At 47.8% G+C, this 16,479-nt stretch overlaps 2 long non-coding RNA genes across 2 annotated transcripts in view; one reads left to right on the plus strand and one right to left on the minus strand.

The window, feature by feature from the left end:
- LOC139437980 (uncharacterized) overlaps nt 1-16,479 on the plus strand; it is a 137,644-nt gene that overhangs the window by 61,405 nt on the left and 59,760 nt on the right. The gene's annotated exons all lie outside the window — the stretch shown is intronic.
- Nucleotides 1,333-9,611, minus strand: LOC139438175 (uncharacterized). Its single transcript, XR_011647994.1, has 3 exons — nt 9,489-9,611; nt 6,790-6,971; nt 1,333-4,520 (listed from the first exon to the last, which is right to left on the minus strand). It is a non-coding gene; the product is annotated as an uncharacterized lncRNA (long non-coding RNA).

Below are 16,479 nucleotides of genomic sequence, written 5' to 3' on the forward strand. Positions count from 1 at the left end.
AGCAAGCACTGGGCTAACTGTAACACAAGGGCATTTATGGACTTTACTGCAGTGGTAAATCATAGCTAGCTGGTTATAATTACATCAATCACGGAGACTGCCATCAGCAGTGAGGGACACTTAACCCAATCGGCTGAATGCCTTAAAAGGGGAAGTGATTCCAGCATTGGGAGAGAATTTCCCAGCTTGTCCTTGGACAGCCAGCATCTCCCAGAACTCGTCAAGAACCTTCGCTGGACTTTCACGGCAGCCCCTGGTTGCAGCCTGCGGAACCTGGACTTGTGCATCCCAACGGCTGTGAGAGAGGCTCTGTAGACTCACATACTATTGACAGATCCCTCTTGTTGAGTCAGTTTCCCTAGAGAACCCTGACTAATACAGAGAGTGTAGACAGTTGGTAAATATTTGCATTCTTAAGTTCTTATCAAAAAGTATTACTCATTTAATGTTTACTTGTTGAACCCAAAGTAATTTGTGCTAGGCATTGGATAAACTATTGGTGCTTTCTTAGTGAACAAAACAATCACCTGCCTTAGTGAGCTTATATTCTAGAAGGAGACAGACAGATGAATAGACAATAAACAAACACATACACAGATAAATATTCCATCACAAAATATTAAGTATTGTGAAAATGTATGGACTCTGCAGTGACACTTTGGAAATTGCGTCCTTGGAAACGAGAGAGCCCCGTCAGGAGGAAACAGCTGCCTAACACACCTTGTTCCTAGGCAGAGGCGCTCCTGCCCGTTTGGTCCCGGGAAGGGTCCTCAGGCTCTGCCACAGAGCGCCCGCGTCCCGGCTGCGTGGGGACATGTGGGCGGCTGGCCCGGGCCAGCGTCCCTCCCGCAGGCGGTGGGGCTGCTCCCCGGCTCAGCGCCCCTGCTGCCTCCCCCCCCAGCACCCTGCACAGGGGCTCGTGGCCCCCGCGCGGCGCCCCCAGGCCTCCCGGCGCCTTGCGCGTCCTCTCTGGGCATCTTCCTCCCTCCCCGTTGACCTCACTGCCTCCGATGCCTTGTGTTTTGAGGTGACACACTTTTTTCAGCTTTACCCAAGGCGAGGCTTGCATTTCTGCTCCTCCTTTTCCTCGTTCTTTGGGGTGGGGTGACTTCCATGGAGAGATGGGCACAGAGCTCTGGGAATCAGGCAAGGGCAGTAGGAATAAAGTGGAGGGCCTTTCTTCTCTGTAAGAAAGGGAGATGTAAGCCTGGGGGCAGAGAGTCAACGACAACGGCTTAAGTTAAACAGGAACGAGCCAAGTTTAAACTACGTCCTACCAAATACTTTTTAAATTTTATTTTTATATGTGTTGAAAGAAAGAGTATCACTCACACACCAGAGAAATTAGCTGTGGCCTCTCACTTAATCTGTACCAGATCTGAAAGACAAATGGAGAAATTGTGACTTAGAGAACTCATGTAACTTGTGATAGAATTGAGATTATTGTTAGCCTCTGGACGGGGCGTTTGACCAGAAAGGGGCATGAGGGAATTTCCCTGGTAATGAATGTCCAACATTCCCATCCCCACCGGAGATGGCCCCCTCGTCTGTTTGTTGTGTCTGGTTGTCGTCTGTTCATTATGTCAGCTCGTTGTCTGCTGGCTGTGTCCATTCATCTTCTTGAGAAGGTCCCGGGACCTCCCATGTGGGAAGCGGGTGCCCAACTGCTTGAGCCACATCCGCTCCAAATCTCCAACATTTTGACTTGAGTGTCAGCTGTCAAAGTGCAAACCTTTGCAAGAATCGATTAAGTCTTTTCTTTAAGACTAGTGTTTTTTACTGTCTTCAAATTATACCCCAATAAAACCCTATCAGCATATTTTTAAAAAATTACACATCTAGTTAATTACACATCCAGCAGCATTCTTACAGATCTTTGCAAAATCTCCGAACCCATGTGTGTTTTGTGGATACCATACTGGCCTGGGAGATGGCTTTAGCAATGGATGGCAAATCCCAGTGTGCCACTTAGGAAACTTCCAGGGTTCATGTTTTATATTCCAGTGTTTCATGGTAAATTGAATTATGAGTCATTATTTAATCAGGCAATATGATTGATTCATCAAGGAGAGAGGCAATACCACACAACTGAATTCTCCAGGTAATTTAAACACCAGTGCACCTCTCACTGCTGAAATGAATATGTGATTACGCAAACAGACTGTTACACTGGTGCCGTGGGAGGTTTTTCAATAGCCCTTCGATCAGAGCATACTCATCACTATGGAGCCATTTGCTTGACAACGTGGTGAATTTCAGTGGTTGCTTTCTGCAGTAATTTTGTCTTTGCATAGCTGGGCAGACAGACATAAAATTACAGTCCCACGTTCAGGGCTCTTGGGACTCAGAATTCTCTTTGTTCACACACAAATGGCACCGGCATTGCTGGGACTTGTTTTCTCGTATCTCTTTTAATTTCAAGATCCATCCTCCACTTTTGACCTCGCCCGTATTTCTGACTTCCGTGCTTCAGTCTTCCTTCCATGTAGTTTATTACGTCCCTAATCTCGTATGCTAAGTCAATGCACCCCATTATGGACACTTATCAGCAGCCACAATTAAAGCCCCAGGATGATGGGAAGCCTCGGTCTCAGGCCACTCCAGTCCAAAGGTTGCATCAGTCATTCAACTTGAATGCGTCCTACATTTTTGACTACGGCTGGGTTTGCATTTCCAGTAGGATGGGTATATGGTTCTTGTACTTTGACATGAATAGAGAGGTTCATTAAATTACTGCCTAGGCTGGAAAGACCTGTTGCATTTTGGGCGGCCACGGTTTATTTTGCGTGTGTGGCATTTGCAGGTTCGCCATATGGGGTAGGAGATGCAACTGAACCCTAGGCTGATCCCACTGGCTTCTGGACAGATCTGTCTGGAAGTGGGGAAGCTCTCCTGGGAACAGACTTGCATGATGGTCTAAAGGAACCTGAGGGGAAGGTAAGTCAGAAAGACCGGTTTGGGCCTGTCCAAAGTCACAGAGTTTCCAGAGAAGCTATTCCCAAGTAAAGGAATTATTGCACCTCAAGTCCGTTCTCCAGTCGGGTCTACTGGGACTCATTTTGATGAAAGAGGAGGGGTCCAAGTATAAGGAAAAGAAAGGAAAGGAAGGAGCTGTGTCTGCTGAGCAGCCCTACCGGGCAGTGCTGCTGCAGAACCCTTCAATCAGGGCAATGCTGAAGGAATACGGAGCCTCACTCCACTAACGCACAGAATGCGTGCACAGTGCAGAGGACAAGGTACACCTGTTACCTCGAGAGCCCAGCACAGCTGTGCTCATGGCAGAGGCGCCTGGCGGGGGCCATGGGTAGGCAGGTGTCACGACCTCTGGATATCAGGAAGCAGACGTGGCTCAGGTGACTGAGCTCCCGCCTACCACACAGGAGGTCGCTGGTTTGGTTCCCGGTGCCTCCTAAAGAAGAGAGCGAGTTGGTGCGACAGGCAGGCACAGCAAGCTGACACAAGATGCCGCAACAAGGGATACAAGGGGGAAAAAACATAACAAGAGACACAGCAAAGCAGGGAGCAGAGGTTCCTGGTGCCTCCTAAAGAAAGCAGGCAAGACAGCAAGCTGACCTGACAGGCATGGCAAGCTGGTGCAGCAAGCTGATGCAACAAGAGACACAAGAAGAAAAAACATAATGAAAGACGAAACAAAATGAGGGTACGGAAGTGGCTCAAGCAATTAGGCGCCTCCCTCACACATTGGAGGTCTTGGGTTCAGTTCCTGGTGCTTCCTAAAGACACACAGCAAGTGCAAACAATGAAGGGGTGGAGTGAAAATAAATACATTAAATTAAATAAAAACCTTAAAAAAAAGAAGAGAATATTTTAGTATAAGCACCTAGTAGGGCCATAAAGGTAACCAATATTTATATTTTGATGATAATGGTATTTTCTTTTGGTTTTACTTACCTCTCACAGAGTAACATGATACACATTCAATAAACATGATAAAATCTAAATATTTTTATGAAAGTTATCCTAGACATAGAATCTAGACATATCATGTGTTGGGAAAATCTGGCTGATTTTACCAAATACTTGTTGACCTTTAGCAAGAAGCTGGATCAGTTTATATTTGAAATAAGTTGCCAGTGTAGCTGGAGCTTGTTGAAACAAGGCAATGCTGTTGGCCAAAGACTTAGAAATCTCTAGTAGAGCAGAAATGGAGAGGAAAGTAAGAGTTACATCCAAATGGCTAACGACAGTGATGCCCTGATTTACAGAAGCTGTAAAATGATAGCCAGAGACGACTGTTCATGCTCTGAGGAATTACTTAACTGAGGTATAAAAGGTAGAGGCACGGTTTGTTCAGGTTTGGGCCACACAGCTATAAAATTTCTAGGTCAAAGGGAACTGTACCCACCAAATTTCCTGAAATCCTTGGGTTCCTTTGGGGAGAGTGCATTGTCCCTCCAAAATTCTGCCTATAAAAACCGGTGTGCACAGAAGACCCTCGCCTAAGCTTCAGATTGGTTCAGTCTTTCTTCGTTGAAGTGCTGTAGGAGATTCCTTCACTTCTGGGTTTGAAATAGAAGAGAATTGTGGGTATGTGATTTCCAACGTGAAATTCAGATAATTTCAAAGGCGAATCACGAAATGGAGTTATTGTCATCGGATTACGTTGTGATAACCAGCATTATTCAAAAACAGGAAGAGATTTTCCAAATGGAAAAATACATCTGTTTTTTCCAAAAGGAAGTAGTTTATTTATATTATAAGCAAGGACGGTGTATCTACTATCTGTCTATGTATCTCTATCAAAGTCAAACCTACCACCCTTCTACTGGTGATGCTACAATTGAGTCTCCAACACCTAAAGCCATTTTAAGAGCTTAAATAGTTTTCAAGTCTAAAGCCAAGTTAGTCCACATGGGGCTGACAGAGTCTTAATAGCATGAAGATAGGAATCCAAAAGATTTCACCTCCACACTCTCCTCCGGGCGGTATGCCTGAAGTACAACACAACTTTAAAAGCCACAGGATTGGTTGCAGCCTACTTTTTTCTACTAGGCTTGGTATTTTTTTTCTTCAAAGATCTATTTTTTATTTCTTTCTCTCCCTTTCCCCCATTGTCTGCTCTGTGTCCATTTGCTGTGTTCTTCTGTGTCCACTTGCACCACTGGCACCAGGAATCTGTGTCTCTTTTGGTTGCGTCATCTTGCTGTGTCAGCTCTCCGTGTGGGCGGCGCCATTCCTGGGCAGGCTGCACTCTCTTTTGCGCTGGGCGGCTCTCCCTACGGGGTGCACTCCTTGCGTGTGGGGCTCCCCTACGCGGAGGACACCCCTGCATAGCAGGGCACTCCTTGTGCGCATCAGCACTGCGCATGGGCCGGCTCATCACATGGGTCAGGAGGCCCTGGGTTTGAACGCTGGAACTCCTATATGGTAGGTGGACACACTATCCATTGAGCCAAATCTGCTTCCCATAGGCTTGGTATCTTAAATAGTTTTCTTTAAAGCTTGACGCTCACACTCTTGGGCTCCCCCACATACGTGGGACTTAGGTACAAGTTAACATCCTGGCATTAAGACCTGGCTAGAAAACACCTTATTAAAAGAAAAGCAGGCAAATGATTGACAATTCCCTGCCCTAGAATATCTGAACATCTGAGTATGGGAATTTATATATATATATATATATATATATATTTTTTTTTTTTCCCTCTTCCTCCCCTGCAATAAAGACCTTCCCTCAGCTCTGCTGCCTCTGACTCCCCCAGCCATTGGCTTTGCAGGCCTTTGTGCTCAGGACCTGGGTGGTTCAAGGGCAAGCAGCCTCCCCTGCGCCCTAAGACGCACACCTGCGTGAGCAGGCCAGCGTGTTTCCTGAGGTAAGCCGTCACTGTGAAAACGTTTACTTGTTCCAGGCCCGAACTGTCGTGACTCACCCAAGGGAAAATTTCACCTCTCACAGAGCCACCTGATAATCCCACAGCCAGAAGCCAGGAGCCCAATCCCTTCTCAAAGCCTGGGGAACTTCCTGTTGATTTAGTTCCCAGATTCCACTTCATGTCTGTTTCTCAAGGCACAGTGCCGGATTTTGGTTTTTGGCCTTTGTCAATTCACGCCCCTTGGGAAGTGGATTTGGCTCAATGGATAGAGCGTCCGTCTACCACATGGGAGGTCGGCGGTTCAAACCCCGGGCCTCCTTGACCCGTGTGGAGCTGGCCCATGCGCAGTGCTGATACGCGCAAGGAGTGCCCTGTCACACAGGGGTGTCCCTGCATAGAGGACCCCACACGCAAAGAGTGTACCCCATAAGGAGAGCCACCCAGTGTGAAAGTGCAGCCTGCCTAGGAATGGTGCCGCACACACGGAGAGCTGACACAACAAAATGACATAATGGAAAGAGACACAGATTCCAGGTGCTGCCGACAAGAATACAAGCGGACACAGAAGAACACACAGCGAATGGACACAGAGAACAGACAACTGGGACGAGGTGGGGGGCGAAGGGGAGAGAAATAAATAAAAAATAAATCTTAAAAAAAAAATTCACACCCCTTTTTCTCAGCAAAGTAGACAGATGGCTACGAGTCACCTTATTCCTGCTAAAGGTTGGGTTAGAAGATAGTTAGACGATGCCCATCAACAGTGGGCTTGGACTGAACCCAGTACCTAGATTCACTTTCCCACCAACTGAGGGCAGTGCTGCAGGAGCCCGGCGCCTTGCGTGGGGATGGGAGGCCGAACGTCCAGCCCCGGCCCCGCCAGCTCGCACGCCCTCATGCCCTCCCTGGGCCAGCCGCCTCCCAGGAAGGAGAAGGGAAGAAGCAGAGCTGTTACCTCAGGGCCTTGTCCGCAGGTCAGTCCAGGAAGGAGCGGGTGGCAGAGAGACCAAGGCTACTGAGTGAAGGATGCTGTTCCTTGTGGAAAAGCAGAGCGTGGAAAGGACACTCGTTCTTCCCTCAAGACCTGCTTCGTGTCTGCGGTTCTTCCAGCTGGTCACAGATGAGGGCTGCTCTGCACTGTTTGCACATGCAAATTATTAAAATCCGTCTCCAAACGTCAGGATTGGATGAACATTTTCCCGAATCAAAAAAGCACGGTTAAAAATAAGCTGGAGCACCCATTGCTATAAACCTACTTCCAAAACAAACGAAATAGCTCTTCAATTCCCATCAGTCCAGTGGGGATGTACAAGGAAGAAGACTGGTCAAGATGGCTGAACATCAGCCGTAACGACGTTTGACATAAATATTAGAGACAATTCTTAAGAACTTCAGACATGAAAGGGAAAAAATACCAGCACCTGCGGACTTAGTTATCAGCAATCCTGTAACATTCTTGCATCGAGCCGAAGGTGTCCTGTGTAAGAGCAGGGGTATGGAAAGAGTGTGCCAGATGGATGCTATGGACCGTGGCGGGTGGTACAAGTCTGAGGATTTTGTCTTCTAAACTGTAACCAATGTTCCACCACAGTGTGGTGTGTTGGTGAAGGGGCGGTGTATGGCGATTCTACACATGCATGATTGTTTTGTCAGTTTACAACCTCTACATTAAAATATATTTTTTAAAATTAAAAAAAAAGGAGCAGTGGAAAACGAAAAGAAGATCGGCAAATGATAATGAAGGAGATGATGAAATGACTTAAAGGAACTATTTTAGGAGGTCAATTGGGTATAAACCAGGAAGTGCCATCAGGAAGATTTATTAGCTTCACCATAAATCTGCCTCTACCCTATTGAAAGAAATGTGGAAACAGAAGGGATTCCTCTGTAACAGACAGGTTTCTAGGCCCAAGCATTTCCGCAGCAAGAGGCAGTGGCAACAGCTCCTGGGACAGAAGATCCAAGAGGCCGCCTGGCCACAAAGGTGGGGTCTGGTCTCTGGACAGCCCGTCCTGGAGTAGCCCTGGCATTCCAGAAGCCGGGGGCTCACAGGGCAAGTGGGTTCACAGGGAAGGCTGGCGACTTGCTTCTCACCCGTCAATTAGAAATATTAGAAGACAGGTTTCTCAAAAGCTGCGCCTTGGGAGAACGCTACAATATCAAGATTCTGCGTAGTGTTTAAAGGTTCTCCTATTTTTCTATCACTATGTTAAAGACGAGAAGTGGTTCTGTTGTACGAACATGTGGCTCTCCACCTCCGCTCGGTCAACTCGCACACACCCACCTCACACAGGGCGAGTCCTTAGCACCCAAATTAGTCTGGATGGCTGCCCCTCCCGGCTGGATTGGGGGAGGCTGATCATGGCTTGTGGACCTGGCGGGGGGATGTGTCCATCTCCTTCCTGCTCTCTGAAACCTCATCGTCTCTCCTGCGATACCCAGTGAGCCAGCACGGATCTGCCAGCACGCAAGAGAAGTGGGGCGACTCGTGTGCGTGCCGGGTTTGCGGTAAGGAAGTGGCTCTACTTGGCTTTTGCCTGCCTCCACTCCCCGGCCGTTCATGGAAGCAGCCTCCGTCTGAGTGCACACGCACTCTGCTTTGCTCTCTTGCACGTGAGCAACGCAGCGGCTCACCCCACCTCGGGAAGCCAAAGGCTGAGGTCAGATTTGGAGGTTGATCAGAAGGAGTCCATTTTACTGCATTTCTAAACTATGTCTTTCCATCCAAATTGTATCAGACACAAATTGGATGTTTTGATTTCCAACTGCCTGACCTCTTTTTCCTAGCCTCTCATTTGTCTTTAAATTCAGCTAAGGAAAAGCTGGTGTTCATTTAGAATGCCACTTAATCCTCAATGGTGGGTGATGGATAACTCTTTGCTTAATAAATGAGCCCATTTTTGTTTTTTGTTGTTTGATTGGCCTCATTTTCATTCGCTTGGATAGGGTGTAGAAAATATGAATCATTTAGCCAAGAAAACACTATTCTTAAATTTTTTCTAAATGTAAGTGTATTTTACATTGAAATTTGATTGGCTTTTTTTTTTGGTAAATCCAATAAATCATTTATATATCCTATCCCTATTCTTAAGAAACATAACTATTTTATCATACATCCTTTTGTAGTGTGTGTGCATGTGTGTATAATTAAGGCCTTTGATATGCACTTTATTTGGCTTTGATTTGAATTTGATTTGTTTTAAGTTCAGGGTGAAAAGTAAGAGTCAATATCTTATACTAGAAGGAAAAAAAGTATTATAAAAATCATACATTTTCAAATATAGCCTTCATTTGAATATGTACAACCAACAGTGATTCAAGCAGACAGGTCAAAATTTTTGGTTTGGTTTTAGAGTCCATGAGATTTCCACATGTGGAGCTGTTTGCTCATCACGTGGACTGCACTCTAACTGCTTAGGGTACCAGACCGGTTGAGAACCAGAGCTCTTTCCCACTGTCTGGTCCACTCAGTGTAACTGATGTGAATTCCAAATGTCCCAGGAAATAGTGTTCACCTGCCGTCCGTGGCTAAAAGTTGAACCTAAGACTCAAGAGGTTTTCATTAATGCATTTCTCATGCATACCTCAGACACTCTCAGCTGGGAGGCATTCCACTGCCCTCGTGGCCGCTTCCATTCAGAGCCATCCCCTTACCATGCCAGGGTCCTATCTGGCTTCTGCTTGGGTCTCACTTGAAAGTTCCTAAGGGCCTCAGAGTCCTCACGAAACGCTTCCCTCTTCCAAAAGTTCAGAGATGTCAACTGTGCCGTGAGTCATCTAAATAACAGTACAATTTAATTCAAGAAAGTGCTATGGCAAGCTATGACGATAAGATTCTTTTATTTGTGGGTTGCTGTAATAAAAGACAAGGGGGTGATCAGTCACTTGTAGCTTGGTTCCCCTTTGTGTTTCATAGGCTCGAGTATGTGCTCAGAACCCATGGCCCACCTCGTTCAGAGAAGAAGACAGAAGAGCAAAATGCCTCTTAGAGAGCATCATTCATTCTCATATTTTCGATCATCATTCTCACCTTCAATGGTATGACTTCATGGGTTCGTTTACATTTCTTCCCATTGTCTAAGGGACCAGAGAGAGCTAGCTGGTCAAGCTTGGTCACACTTAATCCAGTAATGCTGTGGTGAAGAAGTCTGGCCCCAGAACAGGGCTGTCAGATAGGACACATCCTGCTCAGTTAGGTGTGAATTTCAGGTAAACAATGAATGATTTTTTAGGATAAGTATGCCCCACGTATTGCGTGGGATACACTCACACTAAAACTCCTTCTAAATTTGAACTTAAATTTAACGGGGTCTCCTGCATCCTGTCTAGCAACCTTGCCGCTGGAGCATGGGGCCTTTTTGCTCCGTCAGTCGTTCAGCTTCACCATTTCGGCTTTATTCCCCCTGCCCCACGTACTCCTCTGCATTGCTGGGGCTGAGACCCGACGAATGCATTTTCTAGAACTTGCCTGCGACTTGGAAGCTGGGGCCCTACCAGCGGGAAGCCCAGGCGGGAGGTGGGAAGTCTTCTTGCTGCTTCTGAAGGGTTCTGCTGGCGGCGGCAGCGGGCGCGCGCCGGCTCCAGCTCCACAGGCTCCAGGGGACGGGACAGCCCAGGCTGCACCACAGCCTTCCTGCACCCCGGCACTGCCTGGAGGGAGGCTGAGGCCTTCAGGGCCAGGGGTTCCCGGCCTCCTCCAAGGCGGCAGGCGTGTTTCAGGGGCTCGGGACTCTCCCCCAGCCTCACGGGGGCTCGGGATTCTCCCCCAGCCTCACGGGGGCTCGCGGGCTCGCGGTAATTCCGTGTCCCCCTTCCTTGTTCAGCACAGAGGGGCCGGGAGCCTCCTGCACTTAGGGCCTCTGGGCAGCCTCACCTTCCACTTGCATCTCCTTCTGGGCCTCCACCCTCTGTGGCATCCATTCCTCTTAATTAACTGCCCTGTCTTTGGGATGCCGGGAGGGGTGATGACCTTCCACCGACCTGGCGGCGAGCGTAAGCTAAAGCTGACGTTCCTCCCGCCACTGGCGGCCCTGCGAGCTGTGCTGGGCTCCTGCCCTCCACCCAGCCCCGAGACCCGGGGCAAGGCCCGGGAAGACCCGAAGCAAGCTCATGGCTGGGCGCTCTAGGGAGTCAGCCGCTTCCAAGTCCTTTTACGACCATTTAACGAAATCCGAAACGTTACTTTCTTAAAAAACGTCCCTGAACAGGGAATGGGCATGAGCAGGAAGCAGCTTCAGCTTAGAGGCTGGAGGGATCCCTGGGAATCGCCGCAGAAGACGTTGCTGCGTTTCCGAACGCCCAGACGTTTGGTGAGCCTTCTTGTCAAGCCAGCCCCCCTCCTGACGTGCACCTGCATCTGAAGGGGAGCGGGAGGAGCCCCAAGGTCCTCAAAGAGGGCTCGCCCTGGGTCAGGACAAGACCTGTGTCGAATGGAGACGACAGGCTTAACTGATTTATGAGCAGAGATGAAACTCAACCTTGACTAGAGACTGGGTGTTTCTTCACCAGGCCTTGGAACTCGAATGCTTAGGAGAGCGATGCTATTGTGGGATTTGACTTACTGCTTTAAACTGCAGGTTCAGATAGAATCAGTAGCCACTCAGCAGCTGGTCACAAATGTATGAGAAAGGTAATCAGCATAAGGTATTGATTATTCCTCGGATTACATAGAAGTATCATTTACTCTGAGGGTACGCTTGACTTTTGTGCAGTTAGAAATGCACAGGTCAAGCTTAAAAGGCAACGATAATTTAATATTCCCACATGCAACGATGTTGGGGTGATCCTATTAGAATCATTTTGTGTGGATTATATAACTGTAGGTGATAGGACATGCCTACATGTCTATGAAGAATTGTTCATCTCTATAAAGAATTGTTGACACAGAGAAGACTGAATCAATAAAATGATAGGAAAGACATTCCCTAATGTATTTTTTTTCCTTATTTCTCTCCCCGCCTCCACCCCCACCCCCACCCCCGTTGTCTGCTCTCTGCGTCCACTCACATTCGCTGTGTGTTCTTCTGTGTCTGTTGTATTCTCATTGGTGGCTCCAGGAAACCCATCCTAGGACCTTCCAGAGTGGGAGAAAGGTGATTATTCTCTTGTGCCACCTCAGCTCCCTAGTTCACTGCATCTCATATTGTCTCTTCTCTGTGTCCCTTTTTTGTTGTGTCATGTTGCTGCATCAACTCTCTGTGTGAGTGGTACCACTCTTGGGTGGGCTGCCTGCCTACACGGGGGCTGCACTCTTTGCACAGTGGCCACTCCTTGCACAGGGGGCACCCCTGCGTGGCACGGCACTCCTTGCACATGGCAACACTCCACGTGGGCCAGCTCGCCACATGGGTCAGGAGGCCCTGGGTATCGAACACTGGACCTCCTATATGGGAAGCGGATATGGCGGAAGCTCTATCTGTTAAGCCATATCTGCTTCCCTCCCTAAAGTGTTTTTTAAGTGATTTGGGATGTGACAAGCATGTTTTATATAACCTTATCCAATATCGATTCCTAATGGGCAAAAAGAAAGATTAAGAAAAATTATCCATAAGACAATAAGATGCCGACATTTGGGAGAGTAGCAATTTTAACGTAAATAGGCATTAGGCTTGATAATTGGACACATGTTTTGTGGTAGATATTCCACCTGGTAGCAAAGCAGGTATCATTGTTCCCATTCCATGGGTAAGGAAAGTACAGGCAGCAGAGCTGAGGGTCACCTGCCCAAAACTTCAGATCTGGTCTGGAGCCAAGCCTCTCAGATTTCTGCCCACTCAGCTCAGAAGCCACTGTTGCCTCCCTAGTTTCCCCACAATTACGGGTCTGTTTACTTTCATTCACTAACAACTTTCATTCTGTGGAAAGATAACAACTGAGAAAAAAGACATACATAATTAAACTCAATTAAGCCACAAAACCCTTAGGACTTTTCACCAAATGGTGACTATGCCTTTTCTGCAAACAATCAGAATTTTCATTTTCCCATTATGTTGTCTGTGAATGAATCAACCTTCAGTAAGAGGTCTTATCTCCAAATGTCTGCAGGAAATGATATCCATGGAATTCTAAAATATGCAAGTCTCCCTGTTAAAGGAGTGTGAAATGCCAATAAAAATCGATCCTGGAACACAAAACGTTTTTGGGCACTTACTCTTCAGTCATGCCAACTGTGTCCTGTGAGGCATCAGCATATCTTCATTACCTCCCCAATAAGTTCCGGCTTTCAGGGAATCTGTGGGACAAGGATATTGCTCAGTGAAGGTTGTACAGCCTTAGATCACCTGGAACCCTGAGCCAACTGAGGCTACGAATTGCTCCTTCCAAGTACTTAGCACTTCCCACCTCCAAGTCTTGGTACAGGCTGCTCCTGCCAGACCCGTCCCCACCACCTCTGCCAGTTGGAACCCTTTCTCATGGATCTGCTCAAGTGCTGCCTCCTCCATGAGGCATCACCTGACTCACGAGCAGAAGAGACTCTTCCCTCCTGAGGTTACATGGAGCACATTCCTGAGGCCCTCACGCTACGTGCCCCACACTGCTCTTCCTTCACGAACGCCTGTGTCAGCGCCCCTGGTAGTAAATTCCCTGGGAGAGGGCCTTGCTGCTCAGCTCGGGTGGCCTTCCGTCTTCTTTATTCAGCGATAGCTACCCTAAACTTTCTTTAAGATCACGGAAAGTGTGTCAGTATCAACTATGAAGCTCCTGTCATATGCCAGCGCTACCAAGGGTTTTATATATGTGATTTCTAACCCTTTTGACCATCCTGCAAGATACATACTATTCTTCTCGTGAAAGGTTCCAGGATTTATAAAGTAGAAGTGTTGAGCTTAGAGACATATCAAGCCTAATCCTATTCCAGCCTATTTCTACTACAGTGATGCTAAGTGGTTTTGGTCTCAAGAATCCCAGATTACAGTAATTATCCATTGAATGATGAATGAGTGAATGTAAAATTCATTTTAGAGCATCGACTTTTTCAATCATCATGTAGATTATTTCCCTTTGTAACTCTGCTGTGGGGAGGGCTGCTCTAGAACCAGCCGGATCAATGGTTTGGTGCCCTCTGGCTTATGGTAAGCCATGGTCGATGCCGATGGGATCGCTGCGTGCATTTCAGATGGGATACCTTGTATTCTAGTTTGCAGGGGAACGCTCTGGTTTACGCCTTTGGTAGATTAATAAACACATGCCAATTCTTTCTAGGACTCCTTTTCACATTTGGAAAATTTTGTTTATACCATACATCACAGAGTCACCCAATTTTACCTCTATATAGGCAAACATTAATTGAGTAAAGGTTAATTCTAAAATGAAGAAAGGGAAGAAGGAAAGGAGGTAGAAAGAAGGAAGAGGGAAGGAGGGAAGGAGGGAGGACTAGAGGGAGGGAAGGAGGGAGGAGAAAGACTCATATAGGGAAATGGATGTGGCTCAACCACCTGGGCTCCCATCTACCATATAGGAGGTCCAGGGTTTGATGCCCAGGGCCTCCTGGTGAGGGCAAGCTGGCCCGTGCAGGAATGTGGCCCCACGCAGGAGTGCTGCCCTCGCGGGAATGCTGCCCTCGCGGGAATGCTGCCCTGTGTGGGAAAGCCGCCCCGCACAGGAGTGCCGGCCAACGTGGAGAACTGGTGCAGCAGGATGACGCAACAAGAGACACAGAGGAGAGACAAGAAGACGCAGCAGAACAGGGAGCTGAGGTGGCGCGAGAGAGTCATCACCTCTCTCCCACTCTGGAAGCTCCCAGGCTCTGTACAAGCAGATACAGAAAAACACACAGTGAATGGACACAGAGAACAGGCGAAGGGGGGGAATGTGTGTGGGATTAAATAAAATAAATATTTTAAAAAACAACTCATAGAGAGGAGTTCTGAAACCACAAGGCTCTATCTTTATTGGGTCTTTGACCTCTGCCTGCCCAGCTCTGATGCTCTCCCACCATTTTGACCATCACTGCAAATACGATCTTTCATCACCAATGTCAGGATGTTTTCTCATAGTCAAGCTAAAATGCCAGGAGTAGTTTTCTCACTACAGCCTTTAACCACATTTACGCATTCAGAAACCCAGTGCTGCCTGAGATCTGATGTGTGTCCTTAGATAACAGCACATTCCTTTATGGTTTGGTTATTGCTGTTGATTCTCGGTTTTCCCTCGGCATTTCGAAGCCTCCATCAAGGTGCAGCGCCAGCCCTTAGCGCTCAGTGGAAGGAGGAAGCACACCATGATGTCCCTGCTTCGGCTGGCACTGGGGAGTGTTTTTATAACCAGCTGGCAGGGTGCCCATCACTGGGTACCAACTAACAGAACTGACTAGAGATTGGTAGACGAAGGCTTTCAATTTTGGAGGTGCCGAGAAAAGAAAAAAGTCTACCTGCCCTTTCACGTTACAGTGTTCCATGAGTGTTAGAGGTGACAGCGTTTGAAGAAAACTGGGAATTTGTGCTGAGCTCTTGTTTTTAGAGATGGGAGGATTCAAGAGATCTTTTTGTCTCCAATATTGGCCTCAGAACTTTGAGTGTGTCTGTCATTCTGCCAACAGACCCCAGTGTAAAAAAAGGAAGGTGGCAGCGGGCAGAGTTCCGAGGTGGGCCCTGAGGTCCCCACTCCCTGGTGTAATCCTGCACGATCCTCTCCACATGCATGTGAACAGGATCAGGTTTGCCGTGTGGCTGAGGGGAAGGGTTTTTGCGGGTGCAATTACAGTTCCTAATGAGTTGACTTTGAGTTCATGGAAGGGAGGTGATGCTGGGAGGTCCTGACATTATCAGGCAAGCCCCTTAAAAGAGGGTTCAGGACTTCCCTTGAGGGAGAGAGGGGAAGTGAGAAAATCTCTCCTTCTGGCCTCAAGGAAGCACACTGGCACCCTAGGAACCTCTGGAGGGCCACATGGCCAGGCCTTGGCCTGAGGGTGGCCTCAGGAGCTGAAACCAGCCCCCACCCGACAGCCGGCAAGAAAACGGGGCCTTCAGCCCTATGGTTGCAAGGAACTAAATTCTGCCAAAAAGCCTGAATGAGCTGGGAAATGGATGCTTTCCTAGTCAAGCACAAGGTAAGAAGGCAGCAAGCTGGTGTCTTAATTTCAGCCTCGTAAGTCCGTCCCTGAGCAGAGACTCAGCTCACCAAGTGTGGACTTCCAACATAGAGAACTAGTGAACTAAAAAAAGCATTTTTGCATTTGTTTTAAGCTGCTAAGATTGGGGTCATTTGTTACACAGCATAGATTACTGACACAGGGGAAACCATCATAGGAGACTATTTTCAGTATTGATCCCACATAATGACACTGAATGCTGGGTAAGAAACACCTGACTTTGTGTCCATTGGCTGTGTGTTTTTCTGTGTCTGCTTGTATTCTCATTAGATGGCTCCAGGAACCAATCCTGGGACCTTCTGGAGTGGAGAGAGGTGATCATTCTCTTGTGCCACCTCAGCTCCCTGTTCTGATACATCTTATTTTCTCTCCTCTTTGTCTCTTGTTGCATCATCTTGCTGTGGCAGCTCTCCACATCAGCTGGCACTCCTGCACAGGGCAGCGTTCCTGCATGGGGCGGCATTCCAGCGTAGGCCAGCACTCCATGTGGGTCAGCTCACCGCATGGACCAGCTTGCCTTCACCAGGAGGCCTTGGGCATCAAACCCTGGACCTC

The sequence above is a fragment of the Dasypus novemcinctus genome, chromosome X (assembly GCF_030445035.2).
Source record: "Dasypus novemcinctus isolate mDasNov1 chromosome X, mDasNov1.1.hap2, whole genome shotgun sequence".
Classification (NCBI taxonomy): Eukaryota; Metazoa; Chordata; class Mammalia; order Cingulata; family Dasypodidae; genus Dasypus; species Dasypus novemcinctus.